At 46.6% G+C, this 20,828-nt stretch overlaps 1 long non-coding RNA gene across 14 annotated transcripts in view; it reads right to left on the bottom strand.

Moving 5' to 3' along the window:
- LOC137312847 (uncharacterized) overlaps positions 1 to 20,828 on the bottom strand; it is a 161,256-nt gene that overhangs the window by 20,968 nt on the left and 119,460 nt on the right. For 13 of the 14 annotated variants that reach the window (XR_010960837.1, XR_010960836.1, XR_010960835.1 and 10 more), the window contains one exon: positions 9,505 to 9,670. The exons of the other annotated variant lie outside the window; for it this stretch is intronic. This is a non-coding gene — a long non-coding RNA (uncharacterized lncRNA). The remainder of the gene's footprint in view (positions 1 to 9,504; positions 9,671 to 20,828) is intronic. 14 annotated transcript variants of the gene reach the window in all.

Below are 20,828 nucleotides of genomic sequence, written 5' to 3' on the forward strand. Positions count from 1 at the left end.
GGGAGCTTTACTCTGTTTCTAACCCTGTACCTGCCCTGGGAATAATTTGATGGGACATTATAGAGGGAGCTTTACTCTGTTTCTTACCCTGTTACTGCCCTGGGAGTGTTTGTTGGGACAGTATAGAGGGAGCTTTACTCTGTTTCTAACCCTGTACCTGCCCTGGGAGTGTTTGACGGGACAGTGTAGAGGGAGCTTTACTCTATATCTAACCCCTACTTCACCTGCGCTGGGAGTGTTTGATGTGACAGTGACCCATTTATATCTGACCCATTTTATACCTGTCCTGGGAACAGTTTAAACGAAGGTGGTTGATATTTGCCATGCCTCATATTCCAAAGCATTAAGTTCGTGACAGTGTTTATGTTGGTGAGCGCTGTTATTACAAAAATCTTTCTGTTCACAACGGAAGGTTCTGTCTCTCACTGGTGTTCAGTTACTCGAGCAGTTCCTTCACATGTCAGTGCTCAGTGTGGCAATTGTATCATTGGGGGCATCAATCCCAGTGCCCACCATCGTGCAGACACAGAGAGAGTAGATCGTAGTCCAGACAATGAGAGATGAAAACACAGTCCAGACACTGAGAGAAAAGATCAGACCGGGCATTGAGAGAGGAGATCACAGTCCATACACTGAGAGAGGAGATCGCAGTCCAGACACTGAGAGTGGAGAAGACAGCCCACACACTGAGAGAGGAGATCACAGTCCATACACTGAGAGAGGAGAATAGAGTCCAGACGCTGAGAGAGGAGATTACAGTCCAGACACTGGGAGTGGTGATCACAGTCCAGAATCTGAGAGAGGTGATCACAGTCCAAATACGAAAACGATATCACAGTCTAGTCACTGAGAGAGGAGGTCACGGTCTAGACACTGAGAGAGGTGATCACTGACCAGACACTGAGAGAGGAGATCACAGTCCAGACACTGAGAGAGGTGATCACAGTCCAGACAGTGAGAGAGGAGATCACAGCCCGCACACAGAGAGAGGTGATCACAGCCCAGAATCTGAGAGAGGTGATCACAGTCCAAACACTAAAAGGATATCACATTCCAGTCACTGAGAGAGGAGGTCACGGTCTAGACACTGAGAGAGAGGATCACAGTCCATACACTGAAAAAGAAGATCACAGTCCAGAAACTGATAGAGGAGATCACAGACCAGGCATTGAATGAGGAGATCGCAGTCCATACACTGAGAGATGAGATCACAGTCCCAACACTGATAGAGGAGATCACAGACCAGGCATTGAATGAGGTGATCACAGTCCAGACACTGAGAGAGGAGATCACAGTCCAGACACTGAGAGAGGAGATTACAGACCAGGCATTGAATGAGGTGATCACAGTCCAGACACTGAGAGAGGACATCACAGCCCAGACAGTGAGAGTGGTGATCACAGTCCAGAATCTGAGCGAGATGATCACAGTTCTAACACTAAAAGGATATCACAGTCCAGTCACTGAGAGAGGAGGTTACGGTCCAGACACTGAGAGAGAGGATCACAGTCCAGACACTGAGAGAGGAGATCACAGTCCAGACAATGAGAGAGGAGATCACAGTCCAGACACTGAGAGAGGATCACAGTCCAGACACTGAGAGAGGAGATCACAGTCCAGACACTGAGAAAGGAGATCACAGTCCAGACACTGAGAGAGGTGATCACAGTCCAGACACTGAGAGTATCAGGAGCAATTTTTTTTTAAAAACAGGCACTCAAGGGTTCTAATCTCTGGATTATTACCTGAGCCACGTGCAAATAGTTGTTGGGATTAGCAGATTAGAGAGGTGAATACATTGATGAAGGAGTGGTGTGGGAAGGAGAGGTTCCATTTCGTGGGACACTTGCACCTGTGCTGGGACAGGAAGGAATTGTACCGTTGGGACCGGCTCCACCTGACCTCGGTGGGAACAGGGTCACAGCGCCATGGATAAATAAGGCCATAAACTAGTAAATGGGGGTAGGGCTCATTGGAAAAGTAATATAAATAAAAATTCGAGAATATAAAGGAAGAGAGTAGAGTGATAGTCAGAAATTATGCTTTAGGTACTACAGGTAAATGAAAAACTGAAAGATGTAAAGTAATTAAATCTGGAGATAGAAATAAGGAAAGTGTGAGAAATACAATATTACAATATGGGTAGGGTGTGTGGCCCAAATAAGCGTTCTTTATACAAACGCATGGAGTATAAGCAACAAATTGAATGAAATTCGGGCACAAATTCAACCGACAGGGCACGACATGTTGGCCATTACTGAGGCATGGCTGCTCAACAGTCAGGAATGGGAACTGAATATATCATGTTATAAGGTCATAGGAATGATAGAAAAAATGGGTAAAGGGGGAGGAGTATCCTTAGTGATTAAGGATGTAATTACTTCATGATAAGAGAGGACATAACGAGAGGGAGGCAGGCAGTGGAAACTTTATGCGTAGAATTAGGAAATAGAAAAGGATTTAAGACCAAAGTGGGGGTTGTGTATCGACCCCCTTGTAGTAGCTGTGAAGCGGCACAATGTATAAATGCGGAGATTAGACACGCATGTAGCAAATGCAGTGTGGTTTTAATGGGGATAGATTTTAACCTTCATATGGAATGGGATAAACAGACGAGCTCATGTCAGAAAGGTAACGAATTTCTTGAGTAGGTTCAGGAAAGCTTTCTGCAACAATATGTCCTGGGACCAACAAGGGTGCAGGCTTTACTCGAATTAATAATGAGTAATGAGGCAGATTTAATTAACAGCCTAATGGTGCATGAACATTTATCTAAATTGGAAAACTGCACATGTCACTCCACTATTTAAGAAAGGTGCCAGTAGCAAACCAGGGAATTATAGACCAGTTCGCCAAACATCCGTTTTCGAGAAATTACTCGAGTCTCTCATTAAGGATAGTGACTGAACACCTTGAACATTTTCAGCTGATCAGTAAGAGCCAGCATGGATTTTGTTTTGAAGAGGTGACTAAAGTAGTGGACAGCGGAATGTCTATAGATGTTGTTCATATGGACTTCCAAAAGGCATTCGATAAAGTCCCTCAGAAGAGACTGTTAGCTAAAGTTGAAGCTGATGGAATTGAGGGGAAATGATTGACCTGGTTAGGAAATTGGCAGAGCGGCAGGAGACATTGGGCCAGAAATCGCTGCGAGCGGCGAGGCAACACTCACTGCAGCTCTTGCGAATTAAATTAACAAAAATACTGACTGTAGGCTCTGTGGCGATGAATTCCTTGATTTCGAACTTCACAAAAATTTTGCATCATCAACCCAGCCTCTGAGCAGCGTGATTTGCTGCGCAGCTGGAAATGTGTGTGAGGAGAAGACACGCCCACAAAATTCGTGAGGACGAGAAGTCCCGCCCACAGAATCAGGCTGCATTGCTCAAACAATCAAGCAGAATTCATTCCTTTCAAGTTGGCATTCTGTGTGGCATTGTAAATTTAAAAAATCAAAAACCAATGAAATAATAGAATTAAGTTAAAGAGACAGAAGGGAAAAGTTTAAAAAATAATATTGTAATTTTAATTCTTCTTCAATAACCAAAAACTAATAAAATAAGTAGTGATATGAGAGCCCTCGTTTTTAAAAGATAATCTTTACTTGTTTGGCAGTCATTAAAACTTACCGAGCTGTTAAAACTCTGTTTGTCTTTATTTACTAGAATGCTACCTGGACATCAAGGGTTAAATTTTGAAGAGAGATTACACAAACTAGGGATGCATTCTCTGGAATTTAGAAGATTAAGGGGTGATTTGTTTTAATTTTTCAAGATATTAAGGGGAACTGATAGGGTAGATAGAGAGAAACTATATCCGCTGGTTGGGGAATCGAGGACCAGGAGTCATCGCCTAAAAATTAGAGCCAGAACTTCGAGGAGTGAAGTTATGAAACATTTCTACCCGCAAAGGGTGGGAGATGTTTGAACTCTCTTCTGCAAACGGAAGTTGATGTTAGCTCAGTTGTTAATTTTATAGATAGATTTTCTTAACCATGTGTTCAGGGACTATGGGATTAAGGCGGGTAAATGAAGTTCGGTCAGAGATCCGCCATGATCCCATTGAATGGCGTAACAGTCTAAAAGGGCGAAATGGCCAACTCCTGTTCCGACGTTCCTGGTCAATGTCACCACAGACCACAACCTCAAGCAGGCGGCGCTGCTGATCAGCCGTGACGGAGCAGAGAGACAGAGAAATGGGCAAGAGAAAGAGAGACATACGCAAAACGAGTGAGAAATGGGGAGTGGGAGGGAGAGAGAAAAATAAAGACATAGACAGATAGTTGGGGAGAGTGAACAAGAGAAACAGACAGCGGACAAAGAGAAAGAGAAACAGAGAGGAGAGAGCAAGAGAATGAGAGAAACTGGGGAGACAGAAACAGAGACAGACGGAGAGGGAGAGACGCGGGTAAAGGGGGAGATTGATGAGGGGAAGAGAGAGAGACAGAGAGAGAGACGCAGAGGGGGGGTGGGGGTGGGGAGAGAGCGATGGAGTGGGTGACAGAGAGATAGCATAGAGAGGCAGAGAATCAGAAGAGAGAGAGAGACAGAGAGAGAGACAGAATTATAGAGACAGAGAGATGGTGGAGGAGCAAGAATGAAAGACAGAAACAGAGGAACAAACAGACAGACAGAGAGGGCGGAGGGAGGAAGAGAGAAAGGGAGAGACGGGCATAGGTTGGAGAAGAAGAGTGGAGACGGAGAGTGGAGATGGAGAGTTGAGACGGAGAGTGGAGAATGAGAGACAGATTAGAGGGAGAGAGACCGGGAGACAGAAACAGAGAGAGGGAGAATGACGACATTGAGAGTGGCAGAGAGACAGGCAGATTGCAAGGGTAAGCATAATCGAGACAGAGAAATAGGACGGGTGAGGGAGAAGAAAGGGACAGACAGAGGGAGAAACAGACAGACAGAGAGAGAGAAACAGGGGAGGCAGAGAAAAAAGGAAGACAGAGAGTGAGAGACGGGGATGGATCAGAGAGCGTAGATTGAGGGAGACAGAGAGAGAGACAGCGATTAGAGACAGAGATAGAAGTGTAGACGCAGAGAGACTCGGACAGAAAGAGAGAGAGAAAGAGAGTGGAGGGTAAGTACCGGGAAAGAAAGAGAATCAGAGGGAAAAAGTCAGAGGGAGAGAGAAAGAGACAGAGTTAAAGAGTATAGGGAGAGAGACAGAGGGAGGGACAGATAGAGAGAGGATGAGACGGGGATGGTCAGAGGGTGAGAGATAGGGAGAAAGAGAGACAGAGAGATGGGGCTGGGTCAGAGAGTGTATTCGCACAGAGTGTAGTCGCACAGAGTAAAGTGGCAGAGGCAACGAGAAAGAGTAAAGGGGAAGCGTGAAATTGAAGGTGAGATATAGAGAAAGGGAGAGAGTTCATGATTGAGAGAGGTGGAGAGGGAGAGAGTTGGAGAGTAGATGGTGAGAGTGAGGGGAAAGAGTGAAGAACGAAAGATGGAGTCACAGTGGAGAAGCAGAGAGACACCGAGAGGGAATATGAGGACATGCGTGTGGGTGAGGGGGGGGCGGGGGTTGTCAGCGAGAGAGGCGGACAGACTGTGAGAGTCTGAATAATACAGACAGAGAGATGGTGGTGGTGAGGGAGAAAGAAAGAGACAGACAGATAAAGAAACAGAGAGAAACAGGGGAGACAGAGAAACGGAAGACAAAGAGTAATGAATGGGGATGAGTCAAAGAGTGAACAGAGAGAGAGAGAGGGAGGAAGTGGGAGAGACATGGAGTAGAGGGTGAGAGCGAGTAGAGAGTGAGGAGAGTGTGACAGACAGAGAGAGAGAGAGGCCGAGAGAGAGAGAGGGTCGGGAGAGCGAGGAGAGAGAGAGCACGAATAGAAAGCGAGAAGAGTGAGGCACACAAATGGAGAGAGGGGTAGAGGGAGGGGGACAGGGAAAGTGGGAGAGACTCCCACCCACCGATCTTCTCCTCATATCAGTCAACACAACAACCGAATCCTTCTCAAAATATCCCTCAACAAAACTTACCACCTTCTCACCACATCCAGCAACCCCACCGACCGAATGTCTCCCCATATCACTCAACCCCACCGACACACATTCACACAATATCCATCAATCCCCACTTAAACACATTCTCCACATTTCACTCAAACTCCACATAATCACTTTCTCCACATATACCCCACAAACGGCTACCAAAGTTCACCTCCATACCTCTCACTACCTCCTCCTCACCTTCTACCAAGATCACTCAACCCCACCTAACCACCTTCTCACAATATCTCTCAATCACAACCTACCCACCTTATTAACATTTCCCACAACCTACCCACCTTATTAACATTTCCCACAACTCCTCACCATATCCATCGACCCCACCTATCCACCTTCTCCCCATTTCACTCAATTACACCTACCCATCTTCATAAAAAATCCCTCAATTCCAAACTACCCATCATCCCCCGTATCCCTCAATCGCCACCGACCGATCTTACCAACAAATACCTCAATCCCCACCTACCAACATTATCACCTTATTCCTCAATCCCACCGACACAACTTCCCACCATATCTCTCAATACCACCTAAACACCTCGCATATCCCTCAAACCAGAGCTACACACCTTCTCCCCATAACACTCAACCCTACCTACTCACATTCTCATAAGACCCCTCAATCCCAACCAACACACATTCCCACCATATCCCTCAAACCCAAACTAACCAACTTCTCCTCATATCCCTCACTCACACCTACCTATCTTCTCCCCATATTCCTCAATCCACATCTACCATCTTCAGACCAGATTCCTCCGACACTCCTATCCACATCCCCAAAGACCACAATCCTCACCCACCCAACCTCTCGCCATATCCCTCAATCGCACCTACCCACCTACACACCTTCTCTCCACATGCCTCAACCCCACCTACCCACCTTCTCACAATATCCCACAATCCCCACCACCCACCATCCCATCATTTCACTAAATCCCTACTTAAGCACCTTCTACACATATCCCTCAACCCCACCTACTCACATTCTCATCTCATCCGTCAATCCACACCGACCCACCTTCCCCACTTATCCCTCAATCCCCAACTACCGACCTTCACAACAATTCCTTCAATCCCCACCAACCCATATTAGCTCCTTATACCTCAATCCCACTAATCAACTTCTCACCATATCCCTCAATCCACAACCACCGAACTTCTCACCATATCCCTCAATCGGGCCGACACACCTACCCATATCCCTCAATTCACAGCTACACACCTTCTCCCAATAACACTCAACCCCACCTACCCACATTCTCAAAACATCTCTCAATCACCACCGAAACTTCTCTGCACCATAACGCTCAATCCCCACCTAACCGCCTTCTCAATAATGTCCCTCACTCATGCTTACCCATCTTCTCCAAATATTCCTCAATCTGCACATATCCATCGACTCACCAAATGACTAAACTCACCTACGCACCTTTTCAACAAATCTCTAAACCCCACCTTCCAAGCTTCGACCCATATCCCTCCTAACCACCTTCACGCCATATCATTCAATCCCCAACTACTCACGTTGTCCCAATCCCTCAAAACCTTCTACCCAACTTCTCATCATGTCAGTCAATCCCAACTAACCACATCACAATATACCTCAATCAACACCTCCGCACCTTCGCCTCATATCTCTCAATCCCACCTCCGCAACTTCTCAGCATTGCCCACAATCCCCAGGTAACTACCTGCCCTCAATATCCCACAAACTCATCGACGCACCATCTCCACAGATCACTCAAACACACCAAACCGCCTTCTCACTATATCCATTATTACCACTTACCCACCCTCTCACCATATCCGTCAACACCACCTACCCACATTATCCTCATATCCCTCAATCCCGACCTGTACAACTTCTCCCCGGATCACACAACCCCAACTACCAACATTAAAAAATAACCTCTATCCACAACTACCTCCCACATCCCTCAATCACCTGTACACATCTTTCCGCCATATCCCTCAATCCCCACTTAATCATGGGTGACTTTCATCTGCATATATACTGGCCAAACCAAATTAGCAATAATACTGTGGAGCATTATTTCCTGGAGTGTGCACGAGATGGTTTTTGATACCAATATGTTGAGAAGCCAATTCGGGAACAGGCTATTCTAGATTGGGTATGGTGCATTGAGAAGGGGTTAATTAATTAAATTGTTGTGCGGGGTCCTTTCGAGGAGAGTGACCGTAACATGATACAATTCTTCATTAAGATCGAAAGTGAAGGAGTGCAATCCGAAACTAGGGTACTAAATCGAAGGTATGAGGAGTGGGTTGGCTATGATAGATTTGAGACCTTCATTAAAAGGCATGAAGGTGAATAGGCAATGTCTAACATTTGAGGAACGAATGCATGAATTGCAACAGTTATATGTTCCATTCTGGCACAAAAAGACAAAAGGACAAGAGGCCCAACCATGGCTAACAGAAGAAGTTAAGGCTAGGATGCGATGCAAAGTGGAATCATAACATTTTGCCAGAAAATGCAGCAAGCCAGAGGATTGGGAACAGTTCAGAACGGAGCAAAAAAGGGTCAAGAGATTGATTAAGAGGGAAAATAGAGAATGAGAGTGAACTTGCAAGGAACATAAAAGCGGACTGTTAAATCTTCGACAAACGGGAATATTGTATTGAGATAGACGATCAGCCATGATCATATTGAATGGTGGAGCAGGCTCGAAGGGCATCTTTTCCATGTTTCTATGACTCGGTGGACTAGATTTCCACCTTCAGCAGGTGGTGTCAGATCGACCGTCCATTACACACCCTGTCACATTTTCACTTCCATTTACTTCGATACCATTAAAAGTAATTGACAGAATATTATGGGCTGATTGCATGCAATTTCCTAAAGTGCTCTGCCGGGGAGTGACGCTCCACCGCAAGTTCCACTGCCCGGATTGTGAGTCCGCTGAAGGTCGAATTAACCCCCGGTGATAACTGGGGGAGAACAAAACCAGGCACGGCCTCGGTTTCGCGCTCTCCACTATTTGTTTGATTAGTTTCCGTGTTCGGTCTTAGACATTTTAACCATTTTAATATTTTTGTTCTTGAAATGTCTCTTATTTACTCCGCAGAAATTTTTGTCATCTCTCAATTCCTCAATATCCTGAAATAGATTCCAGGTCAGTCAACGCATGACATTTCCTCTAACTCCTGTTTGTCGCCTCCGTTCTGTCCTTTTCCCAGTTCCACTAAAACTGCTTCACTTTGTTTTCAGTCCACACTAGATTTATACCTGAATCGTCACCCTGTCCTTTGTCCAGATAGTGACCGATCCGCTGGGTATTTTCACCTCTTCCTTTCATTGTTTCAGATTCACAATAATTGCAGTTTGACCCATTTTTTTCCAGTTTTGTCTGTTTCTCTTCTGTTACCTTCTCTGATTCTAAGATCTGATTTCTTGTTGGTTTTGTGATGTTTAAATAATCCAAACTCGTCCTGTTCCCCTCCCACTTACCCGATGTTCTTGTCCACTGAAATGCCTCTCGTATGTTGTCAACGAACTGACTCCGTCCACCCCTTCTTCAACTGCCGGTTCTAGTCTGTCCCGGTAGAATTTCGTCAACTGGATCAGTTGGTAACCGGCAGACTTTGTCCAGAACTCAGTGATCGCAGTGTTCGGTCTGTGAACAACAATGGAGAAAAATACACATTATCGACATTCCATCCGGGTGGCTATATTTGCTCTTACACCAAACGGCTGACGCCTCCTGTGAGCCACGTTATCAAATTCCTTCTGAAAACCCATATATGCCGCATGTGTTACAATACATTGACCTATATAGTCACGTCTCAACAAGGCTGTCTCAAATTTGCCAAATACAATGTCAAATGTCTACAGTTCATCCGTTCTCACCTTCGTCGAATTTGAAATGCTCACCAATTACGTGTCTGTTTAAAAGGGATGTGCTTTCTGTCCCTAATCATTCTGTGTATGTTTAAAAGGGCTGTGCTGTCAGTCCCGGATCATTCTGTGCCTGTTTGAAATGGGTGTGCTGTCAGTCCCGGATCATTCTGTGCCTGATTAAAATGGGTGTGCTGTCAGTCCCAGATCAGAGAATCAAGTTGCTGTGCAGAGCCTGAACCCATAGACGGCTCGATCACACTGGAGATCACAGCCAACTGAGATAAACTGGGGCATAAAAAGCTTTCAATTAATGAAAAAAGTACTTCAAACAGGAAGTATTGACCCAATACAGAAATACGGAGAACAGAGGAGCCCGTAGCTAAGGCAAAGTAGTTATGAACGGAGATTTTAATTTTCACGTAGAATGGGACACGTATGCAATACATTTCTAGAATGCTTCTTGGACAGTTCTCTGAAACAATATCATGGAACTGAGAGGTTACACATGTCAGGAAATAGAGAACAAGCTGGGGCTCTTTTCTCTCAAAAAGAGAAGACTGAGGAGTGACGTGACAGAGGTTTTTAAGATTAATGGTGTGTTTGTTCAGGTGGATCTGGAGAAGATGTTTCCACTTGAAGGGGAGACCAGAACCAAGGGCCATTATTATAAGAAAGTCACTGATTAATCGAATTGAATCGAAAAATGAATTCAGTGAAAACGTCTTTACCCAGAGACTGGTGAGAATGTGAAACTCGCTACCACAAAGGGTAGTTGAGAAGAATCGCACAGATGCATTTAAGGGGAATATGGATAAACACATGAGAGAGAAAGAACATATGAACATAAAAAATGGGAGCAGGAGTAGGCCATCCGGTCCCTCGATCCTGGTCCACCATTCAATCAGATCATGCTTGATCTTCTACCTCAACTCCACTTTCCCGCCCGACCCACAAATCGCTTGATTCACCGAGAGCCCAAAATTCTATCAATTCCAGCCTTGAATATACTCAACGACTGAGCATCCCCAGACCTCTGGGTGGAGAATTCCAAAGATTCACATCCCTCTGAGTGAATAAATTCCTCCTCATCTCAGTCTTACATGGCCCACCCCTTATCTGAAGACAATTTCTTCTTTTTCTAGACTCGACAGCCAGGGGAACAATCTCTCCGGATCTATCCTGTCAAGCCCCCTCAGAATCTTATATTCTATTTTATATGTTTCAAAGAGATGTCAGAGGAATAGATGGACATGTTGATGGTGTTAGATGAAGATGGATAGGCGTGGGGTGTTTTATAGAATAAACACCGGCATGGACCTTGTGGGGTGAATGGTCTGTTTCTGAGCTGTGCAGTCCACATAATTCTGGAACCTTAGCCTATATTCGGCCCGTCATGCCCGCGCTAGATTTTTGAAAGAACTGCCCAATTTAGTCCTACACCCCAGCGATTTCCCCATCACCCTGCAAATTATTCCTCTTCAATGACATGTCCAATTGCCTTTTGAAAGTGCCTATGGAATGTGGTTTCACCGTTTTTTTAGGTATTGCACTCAATCTCATAACAAACCTCGGTGAAAAAATGTTTCTTCATTTCCCATCGAGATGTATTGCCAATTATCTTTTATCTCACAGAGGAGCGGTGGGGAGAGAGAGAGAGAGAGAGAGAGAGAGAGTAGAGGGCGTGAGAAAGACAGAGTAGAAGGAGATAGAGAGGGTACAGACAGAGAGAGTAGGAGAAAGAGGAGAGTAAGGTGAGGAAGAGAGATAGAGAGAGGTTGGAAGGAGACAGAAAGAGTACAGAGAGATCACGAGAGACAGAGATAGAGAGAGACAGAGAGAATAGAAGAAGACAGAGAGGGTAGAAGGGTAGAGAAGAAGAGAGGATGAGACAGAGACAAGCGGAAGATAAGGAGAACACAAAATGAGAAATAGAGTCAAAGGGGACGACAGTGAAAGACCACGGAGAGAGTGACAGAGAACGACAGAGGGACAGAGAGATGGAGAGAAACAGACAGAAAGAGAAACAGGGAGAGACGGACGGAGAGAGGGAGAGACAGGGACAGAGCGAGTGATAGAGACTGGTCAGAGAGAGAGGGAGTCTAGTGTGAGAGCGAGAGAGAGAGAGAGACAACAAGGATCACAGCATCACAGGGCGTTGGAATCACTGAGAATGGGGGAAGGCAGTGATCTTTGGAGAAGGCCCAGGCTTCATCCCAGTCTCTGTTGGCAGATCTCACCCGGTGTGCGACTGACACCCACACAGAGAGAATGGGAGAGAGAAGAGGGAGCTTTACTCTGTATCTAAACTCTGTTGTTACTGCCCTGAGAGTGTTTGATGGGATAGTGTAGAGGGAGCTTAACTCTCCATCTCACGCGTGCGGTACCTGTCTTGGGAGTGTTTAACTGGACACTCTGGAGGGGCTTTCACTCCATATCTAATCCGTGCTGTACCTGTCCTGCGAGTTTTTGATGGGACAGTGTCTTGGGGCCTTTACTCTGTATCTAACCGGTGCTGCACCTGCACTGGGAGTACTTGACGGGACACTCTGGAAGGGTTTTCACTCCGTATCTAATCCGTGCTGTACCTATCCTGGGTGTGTTTAATGGGACAGTGTGGAGGGGGTTATACTCTGTATCTAACTCGTGTTGTACCTGCCCTGGGAGTGTTTGATGAGACAGTGCAGTGGGGGATTTACTCTGTATCTAAACTGTGCTGAGCCTGCCATGGGAGTGTATGATGGGACAGTGTCGAGGGGATTATACTCTGTATCTAACTCGTGCTGTACCTGCCCTGTGAGCGTTTGATGGGACAGTGTGGTGGGGGATTTACTCTGTATCTAACCTGTGCTGTGCCTGCCAGGGTAGTGGTTGATGGGAGAGTGGAGAGGGGGCTGCACTCGGTATGTAACCCGTGCTCTTTCTAACGTGTGAACAGTTCAGACTGAAGTGGTTGATATTCCTCATGCCTCACATTCCGAAGCATTAAACACTGTGACAGTGTTTTATTTTGCTCCGCCCTGTTATTATAAAACTCTCTCTGTTCACCTCAGAAGGTTCTGCCTCTCGCATGGATCCGTGTTCCACCGGCAGATGCCCCACGGGTCAGTGCTGAGTGTGGTTATTGTACCATGGGGTCTATCACTGCCAGTCAACATCATGTGCTCGCGAAAAAGGCCCAACCCACCGACTCCATCCCTCTCCCTGGCGAACGTCTGGTGCAGAAACAGACCATTCACAACCCTCGACGTCTGATTTGAACCTGAGCTGAAACTCGGACCACATATTCTTTCCATCACCAAGTCCGCTTATTTCCATCTATGTATCTCGACCGTCTCCGCTCCCGCCTCTTCTCACCTATTGCTGAAACCCTTGTCCGTGCCTTTGTTACCTCGAGACTGGACTATTCCTATGCTCTTCTGGCCAAACTCGATCTTCCACCCTTCATTAACTTCAGCTCATCCAAAATTCAGCTGCCCGTAACCTAATTCGCACAAATTCCTGTTCAATCATCACCCCCTGTGTTCGCATTGGCTCCCGGTCCGGCAAAGCCTCGATTTTAAAATTCTCATCGTTGTGTTCAAATCCTTCCACGGCCATCTCTGTAACCTCCCCCAAGACTGCAACCCCATCCTCCCCGACTGAGGTCTCTACGCTCCTCCCATTCTGGCCTCTCGCGCATGCCCGAATTCCTGCAGTGCACTATTGGTGGCCGTGCCTTCAGCTGAATGGTCCCTAAACTCTGGAATTTCCTGCCTCTGATTCACTCTCCTCCTTTATGACGCTACTTAAAATGCACCTTCTCACGATATCCCTCAATCCACAACTGCCCACCTTCTCCCCATATCAGTAAGCCCCACCTACCCGCCTCCCCCCCATATCCCTTAATCCCCAACTGCAAGCCTTCTCTCCCAATCGCGAATCCCGACCTACCACCGTCTCAACATATCCTTCAATCCCGACCTACCCACCTTCCCACCTTCCAACCATATCCCTCAATCCCCAACGAGCAAACCTTCTCCCCCCATCCCTAATTCCAACCTACCCACTTTCGACACATATTCCTTAATCTCACCAATCCATCTTCTCCCCATATTGCTCACTCTCACCTACCAACCTTCTCCTCTTATCCCTCATTCCCACCTACCCGCCTTCTCAAGAGTTCAGAATATACTCCTTTCATTAAGGTGAGTTTGGAGATTGAGAATCACTCCTAGGAGTATTCCAGTTTCTGAAGGGGTATGAAGAGCTATTTTGTTCCTGATACTCAAACTTTCCTTCAAACTCTGAATCAACTCCCACACTAACCTGGTTGACTTAACTGCCCTCTGAAATATGGCCTCGGTATCAGACAGGCGCACCGAGCCCAGACGGGCCTGCAAAGTCCTTCTCACTAACGACTGTGAACTTGTGCCAAAGTTGGGAGATCTGTCCCACAGACTCGTCAAGCAATAACCTGACATCGTCATTGTGAGCCGGGGCTCAGGAGGTAGCGTCTGTCCTCAGAGTCAGAAGATCGTTCTCTCGGACCCCACACACACCAGAGACTTGAGCATCTTAATCCAGGCCGAAAATTTCCTGTGCCAGTACTGTGGGAGCGCTGCACGCTCAGAGGGTCAGTACTGAGTTAATGCTGCATTGTCAGAGGAGCAGTACTGAGGAAGCGCCGCACGGTCGGAGGGTCAGTATTGAGGGAGTGTTGCACTTTCGGAGGGTCAGTACTGAGAGAGCGCTGCACTGTCGGAGGCTCAGTACTGAGGGAGTGCTGCACTGTCGGATGGTCAGTACTGAGGGAGTGCTGCACTGTCGGAAGGTCACTACTGAGAGAGCGCTGCAGTTTTGGAATGTCAGTACTGAGGGAGGGCTGAACTGTTTGAAGTGTCGTCATTTGGATGAGATGTTAAACCGAGTGCGCTCATCTCGGTCTGAAATGGCCGACCCCTTATCTGGGGAATGGGGAATGAATATTCCCCAATGTTCTAGATTCGCCAGTCAGTGGAGTCACCATCTATCCTGTCAAGTCCCCTCAGAATACTATATGTTTCTATGAGATGAGAAAGGAATAGGATATGTTGATGGGGTTAGATGAAGAAGGGTGGTGGGAGGTTCGTGTGGAACATAAACCCCGGCATGTATCTATTGTGCCGAATGGCCTGTTTCTGAGCTGTACAGTCCAAGTATTTCTGGAATCTTAGCATACATTGGGCCCATCATGACTGTGCTGGTTCTTTGAAAGAACTCCCCAATTTAGTCCTGCACCCCAGATTTTGCCCCATAACCCTGCAAACTAGTCCTCTTCAATGATATGCCCACTTGCCTTTTGAAAGTGCCTGTGGAATGTGGTTCCACCGCTCTTTCAGGAAATGCATTCCAAATCATAACAAACGTCAGTGAAAAAATGTGTTCAAATTTCCCCGAGGTCTTTTGACAATTATTTTATTATCACAGAGAGGAGAAATAGAGAGTGAGACAATATTGGGATGAAGAAAGAGAGAGAGTGTAGACGAAGAGACAGAACGAGTATAGTGAGAGAGAGAGCAGGAGAGAGAGAGATATATAGAGAGAATTCGGTGAGAAAGAGAGAGAGAGAGTAGAGAGGCAGAGGCAGAGGACAGGATGAGACAGGGTAAGAGAGAGAGAAGGTGAGCACAAGAAGAGAAACAGAGACAGAGGGGAAGACAGAGAAAGATAAGGGTGATAAGGAGAGAGAACGACACAGGGCCAGAGAGAGAAAATAAAAGTCAGGGAGACATGAAATTCAGAGGGGAGACAAACAGAGAGAGTGACATTTAGCTCAGGTGGTTCGAGCGTGATATTAATGCCACAAAGGGCGCAGGTTTCATCCCTGCAAGGACCACGAACGTTCTTTTTATTGAGGGCGCAGCTTCCTCTCTTTATTTTAGACTGTGAGCGAATTATAAATGCAAAGTTTGGAAGGAAATTCACTCAGAACAGAGCATCGGAGAAGCATTTTCATGTTGGTGCTGTCAGTCCCGGATCATTCTGTGTCTGTTTAAAAGGGGTGTGCTGTCAATCCAGGATCATCCTGTGCCTGTTTTAAAGGGGTGTGCTGTCAGTCCCGGATCATTCTGCGTCTGTTTATAAGTGGTGTGCTGCCAGTCCAGGATTATCCTGTGTCTGTTTTAAAGGGGTGTGCTGTCAGTCCAGGATCATACTGTGTCTGTTTTAAAGGGGTGTGCTGTCAGTCCTGGATCACAGACTCAAGTTGCTGTTCTGAGCCTGAAACCGTAGACGGCTCGATCACACTGGAGATCACAACCCACTGAGGGGAACTGGGGCATGAAAAGCTTTCAATTAATGAAACAAATACTTCAAACAGGAAGAATTGAGACCCCATAGAAATACGGAGATCAGAGGAGCCTGTCGCTAAGGCAAAGCAGTTATGAACGGAGATTTCAATTTTCCCATTGTCTGCGTTATAGTGCACCTCGGACAGTTTACTGAAACAATATCACAGAACGGGGAGGATATAACTATCACGAAAGAGAGAACAAGCTTGAAAAGAAAAGACTGAGGAGCGACCTGATAGAAGTCTTTAAGTTAAATGACAGGTTTGATAGGGTAGACGGAGAGAAGATGATTTCACCCGCGAGTGAGAGCAGACCTCGGGGTTATAAATCGAAGCTGGTCACTGATAAATCCAATATTAATTCAGGAGAAACTCCTTTATCCAGGGAGTGGTTAGTGTGAGCAACTCGCTACCACAAGTGAGTTGAGGCGACGAGCAAAGATGCTGTTAAGATTAAGCTAGACAAACACACGAAGGAAAAGGGAATAGAACGATATGTTGATTGGGTTCGATGAACAAGCGTGAAAGGAGGATCATCTGCAGCATAAGCAAAGGCATGGACTCTTCGGGACGAATGGCTTGTTTCTGTGCTGTACAGTGTATGCAGGGGGTAAGAGAAAGAGAGAGAGTAAAGGGAGAAAGAGAGAGTAGAGGGAGAGAGAGTGAACACGAGAGAGACAGGCAGAGACAGACAGAGAAAGAGATAGAGTTAGAGGAACAGTATATCGAGAAAGAGAGGAGCGATAAGTAAATAGAGACAGAAGGAGATGTTTTGGAAATGCCTGTGAGCTGTTGGCAGCTGAACAATAGCCACTTGTTGCTGCTTCAATGGATTTGAGACGGAAAGTGGAGAAGGAGAGACAGATTAGAGGGAGAGAGACCGGGAGACAGAAACAGAGAGAGGGAGAATGACGACTTTGAGAGTGGCAGAGAGACAGGCAGATTGTAAGGGTAAGCATAATCGAGACAGATAAAATGTACGGGTGAGGGAGAAGAAAGGGACAGACAGGGGGAGAAACAGACAGACAGAGAGAGAGAAACAGGGGAGGCAGAGAAACAAGATAGACATGGAGTGAGAGACGGGGATGGATCAGAGAGTGTAGATTGAGGGAGACAGAGAGAAAGAGAGCGATGAGAGACAGAGATAGAAGTGTAGGTGCAGATATACTCGGACAGAAAGGGAGAGATAAAGGGAGTGGTGGGTAAGTGACCGGAAAAGAGAGAGAACCAGAGGGAAAGAGTCAGAGGGAGAGAGAAAGGGACAGAGTTAGAGAGTATAGGGAGAGAGACAGAGGGAGGGACAGATAGAGAGAGGATGAGACGGGGATGGTCAGAGGGCGAGAGATAGGGAGAAAGAGAGACAGAGAGATGGGGCTGGGTCAGAGTTTGTAGTCGCACAGAGTGCAGTCGCACAGAGTAAAGTGGCAGAGGCAAAGAGGAAGAGTAAAGTGGAAGCTTGAAATTGAAGGTGAGATATAGAGAAAGGGAGAGAGTTCGTGATTGAGAGAGGTGGAGAGTAGACGTGGAGAGGGAGAGAGTTGGAGAGTAGGGGGAGAGAGTGAGGGGAAAGAGTGAAGAACGAATGATGGAGACACAGTGGAGAGGCAGAGAGACACCGAGAGGGATTATGAGGATGTGGGGGGGGGGATTGACAGAGAGAGAGGCGGACAGACTGTGAGAGTCTGAATAATACAGAGAGAGAGAGATGGTGGTGGTGAGGGAGAAAGAAAGAGACAGACAGATAAAGAAAGAGAGAGAAACAGGGGAGACAGAGAAGCGGAAGACAAAGAGTAATAGATGGGGATGAGACAAGGAGCGTACAGAGAGAGGCAGAGAGAGAGAGAGAGAGGAAGTGGGAGAGACATTGAGTCGAGCGTGAGAGCGTGCAGAGAGTGAGGAGAGTGTGACAGACAGAGAGAGAGAGGCCGAGAGAGAGAGGGGGAGAGAGAGAGGGTCTGGAGAGCGAGTAGAGGGAGAGCACGAGTAGAGAGCGAGAAGAGTGAGACACAGAGATGGAGAGAGGGGTAGAGGGAGGGGGACAGGGAAAGTGGGAGGGAATCCCAACTACCGATCTGCTCCTCATATCACTCAACACAACCACCCAAACCTTCTCACAATATCCCTCAACTAAACTTACCACCTTCTCACCATATCCATCAACCCCACCGACCGAATTACTCCCCATATCACTCAACCCCACCTACACACATTCACACAATATCCATCAATCCCCACTGAAACACATTCTCCACATATACCTCACAAACGGTTAACCAACTTCTCCTCCATATCTCTCACTACCTCCTACCCACCCTCTACCAAGATCACTCAACCCCACATAACCACCATCTCACAATATCTCTCAATCATAACCTACCAGCCTTATTAACATTTCCCACAATCACACTTACCCAACTCCTCACCATATCGGTCGACCGCACCGACACACCTTCTCCCCATTTCACTCAACTACACCTACCCATCTTCATACAAAATCCCTCAACTCCAAACTACCCATCATCCCCCGTGTCCCTCAATCCCCACCTACCTATCTTACCCCCAAATACCTCAATCCCCACCTACCAACATTATGACCTTATTCCTCAATCCCACGGACACAACATCCCACCTTATCTCTCAATACCACGTAAACACCTCCCATATCCCTGAAACCAGAACTACACACCTTCTCCCCATAACACTCATCCCCAGCTACCCACATTCTCATAAGACCCCTCAATCCCGACCAACACACATTCCCACCATATCCTTCAATCCCAAACTAACCACCTTCTCCTCATATCCCTCACTCACACCTATCTATCTTCTCCCCATATTCCTCAATCCACACCTGCCATCTTCAGACCAGATTCCTCCGACACTCCTATCCACATCCCCAAAGACCACAATCCTCACCCACCCAATCTCTCGCCATATCCCTCAATCGCACCTACTCACCTACACACCTTCTCTCCACATGCCTCAACCCCACCTACCCACCTTCTCACAATATCCCACAACCCCCACTTACCCACCATCCCTTCATTTAACTAAATCTCCACTGAAGCACCTTCTACACATATCCCTCAACCCCACCTACTCACATTCTCATCTCATCCGTCAATGCCCACATACCCACCTTCCCCACTTATCCCTCAATCCCCACCTACGGACCTTCACAACAATTCCTTCAATCCCCACCAACCCATATTAGCTCCTTATACCTCAATTCCACCTAATCAACTTCTCACCATATCCCTCAATCCACAACCACCCAACTTCTCACCATATCCCTCAATCGGGCCGACACACCTACCCATATCCCTCAATTCACAGCTACACACCTTCTCCCCATAACACTCAAACCCACCTACCCGCATTCTCACAACATCTCTCAATCACCACCTACACTTCTTCGCACCATATCCCACAATCCCCACCTAACCGCTTTCTCTTCATGTCCCTCACTCATACTTACCCATCTTCTCCAAATATTCCTCATTCTACACATATCCATCGACTCACCAAATGCCTAAACTCACCTACGCAGTTTTTCAACAAATCTCTCAACCCCACCTTCCAACCTTCGACCATATCCCTCATAACAACCTTCACGCCATATAATTCAATCCCCAACTACTCACGTTGTCCCAATCCCTCAAACCCATCTACCCAACTTCTCACCATGTCAGTCAATCCCAACGAACCACATCCCCATATACCTCAATCAACACATACGCACCTTGGCCTCCTATCCCTCAATCCCACCTCCGCAAACTTCTCAGCAATGCCCTCAATCCCCACCAAACTACCTTCCCTCCGTATCCCACAAATTCACCGACGCACCATCTCCACAGATCACTCAAACACACCCAACCACCTTCTCACTCTATCCAGTATTACCACTTACCCACCCTCTCACCATATCCGTCAACACCACCTACCCACATTATCTTCATATCCCTCAATCACGACCGAGACACCTTTTCCCCGTATCACTCAACCCCAACTACACACATTAAAAAAAATTCCTCTATCCACAACTACCTCCCATATCCCTCAATCACCTGAAGACATCTTTCCGCCATATCCCTCAATCCCCACTTAATCATGGGTGACTGTTATATGCATATATACTAGCCAAACCAAATTAGCAATAATACTGTGGAGCATTATTTCCTGGAGTGTGCAGGAGATGGTTTTTCAAACCAATATGTTGAGCAGCCATTTCGGGAACAGGCTATCCTAGATTGGGTATGGTGCATCGAGAAGCGGTTAATTCATTAAATTGTTGTGCGGGGTCCTTTAGAGGAGAGTGACCGGAACATGATATAAATCTTCATTAAGATGGAAAGTGAAGGAGTGCAATCCGAAACTAGGGTACTAAATCGAAGGTATGAGGAGTGAGTTGGCTGTGATAGATTTGAGACCTTCATTAAAAGGCATGACGGTGAAGAGGTAATGTCTAACATTTGAGGAACGAATGCATGAATTGCATCAGTTATACGTTCCATTCTGGCACAAAAAGACAAAAGGACAAAAGGCCCAACCATGGCTAACAGAAGAAGTTAAGGCTAGGATGCGATGCAAAGTGGAATCATAACATTTTGCCAGAAAATGCAGCAAG

This window comes from Heptranchias perlo, unplaced genomic scaffold (genome assembly GCF_035084215.1).
Source record: "Heptranchias perlo isolate sHepPer1 unplaced genomic scaffold, sHepPer1.hap1 HAP1_SCAFFOLD_44, whole genome shotgun sequence".
In the NCBI taxonomy this organism is placed as follows: Eukaryota; Metazoa; Chordata; class Chondrichthyes; order Hexanchiformes; family Hexanchidae; genus Heptranchias; species Heptranchias perlo.